The following is a 2,092-nucleotide window of genomic DNA, read 5'->3' as shown; positions in this document are numbered from 1 at the left end:
TATATTCTAATAATAATTAATCCTCCATAATTCAATTACAGTAAACATTTTCCCATTTAATCCACAAGAAAAATGTAAAAAATATTAAGTTTTCTTTTTTTTTTTTCACGAAAAGAATTTGAATGAGATTGAATTATTTGATACACTTTTTCACTTATTTAGAAGTTAGTTATAATTTTATTAATACCCTTATAAGCTATTTAATACCCTTATATTATCTGAAAGGTAATATTCTTTTTTACAATCCAAATAAACAAGTAGGTCCAGAAGTGGGTTGGTATTGGTGTGGGTCTGCTGACAAAGTCTATGACTCACGCAATGATTACTTGTGGTTGTGTAAGCAGCTATTTAGTTGGGAGGAGAGGGAGAATTGGCTTAGGCTTTAGCGTCAGTTTGTTCTGGAAAAGCATAAGTTTTTGGCTTGGTTGAGTCTTAAGGAGGCTCTTCCTACTGCAAGTTTTCGCTTTAGAAGAGGGATGTCGTCATCGGATAGGTGTCCAAGATGTCTTTCTAGTCAGGAATCGGTTTTATATTGTATTTGGGATTGTCCAAAAGCTCAGCTAGTTTGACATAGGTTGAATATTTCTTGTCATCCTTTGGATTTGAAGAACTAATTCTTGTATCATAGCAAAGAGCATCCGTTCAAGTTTTTTTCGAGACTTTGGTGGATATGGAGAGCAAGGAATAATGACATCTTTAATCCTCATGAAACTTGGCATCCGGAAAAAGTGATTTGTGCATTAACTTCAGAAAAGGAGCTTAGGAATATTTTTGAATTACAACGTATGTCCATTCCCTCTACTCTAAATGGTTTTTGGAATCTCTCATCCATTGGTACTTTTAAGATTAATTGTGATGCTAGTTATTTTGGTTCGGGTGATAGTGTTGGTTTTGCTTGTGTTATTAGAGATTGTAATGGAGTTGGCAAAGGGGGTGTTTGGGAATGATTGAGAGTAATAATATTCTTCAAGGAGAATTGTTTGCCATTTGGAGAGGATATCTCTTAGCTTGGGATGTGGGTCAACGAGATGTTATTTGTGAGACGGATTGTGTAGAAGCATTTAATCTTGTTACTCAATATGGTTTTGGGTTTATTGATCCATTGGTACTCAAAATAAGAGATATCATGCATTGGAATTGGCGTGTTGACTTTCATTTGATTATGAGAGATGTAAATACGGTGGCAGATACTATGACAAAGATGACGATAAAGTTATAACTTTCACATGTGGAGCTTCTTTCACCTTGGGAGGAGTTTAAGATTAATCTTAAACAGGACTATCCTTCTATTTAAACAGTTTCTTGTTTTGTTTGTTTTGTTTTTCTTTGTTTAGTTTATTTTAGTAAAAAAAAAAAATACCCTTATAAGCTTTTGTGGGGGCAGGTAGATTTTTTTCTTTAGTTAATAAATTTATCTATTAAAACTTTAAAAGATAATAATAATAATAATAAAAAGGACTAGTACAACTCAGATCCAGTGAAGAAGATGCAGATACATAAACGGCCATAACATACCGAGAAAAACAAGCACGATGCACCGGTAGCCATACCCATAATCACAACATAACACGAGTCAGATACAGCCAATGAGGTTGCAGATAAATCAAATTTCACAAACAAAAAAAAATAAAGAAAAAGGTACCTGGCATGGAGAGTGAATGACACGACCCAATCAGAAAGCTAAACAAGAGTGGGACCCTTTCCTCGTTGTTTTCATGTACTAAAAATGCGCTCATTTCATTTATGATGGTGACAGCGACACTTTCTCCTACTTTATCATCGCCCAACGTGTTCCACACCTTCCTCCACAAGCGCGTCACGCCCCTCCCCTCCTGCTTCCGGGCGCATTTCCCTGCGCCACATCCCACGTGCCTCTCCTGAACACTCACACCCGGATCACGCCACGTAAGCGGAGAGCGAATTCACGAAAGGGACGCCGGTGACTTGGCATTCAAGCATGAGGCATGACTGCATAGTGCATTGGATAACGCTACTGGTGTTGCCTCGGATTCGAGTCCCTCAGCCCCTGTTCTTTAATGCATCATCTCTCCTCGTTGTTGCAATAAATAAAAACGTTGCAGAGTGGTTTTTT

The sequence above is a fragment of the Arachis ipaensis genome, chromosome B07 (assembly GCF_000816755.2).
Source record: "Arachis ipaensis cultivar K30076 chromosome B07, Araip1.1, whole genome shotgun sequence".
NCBI lineage: Eukaryota > Viridiplantae > Streptophyta > Magnoliopsida > Fabales > Fabaceae > Arachis > Arachis ipaensis.
Note: the sequence above shows the minus strand (reverse complement) of the source record.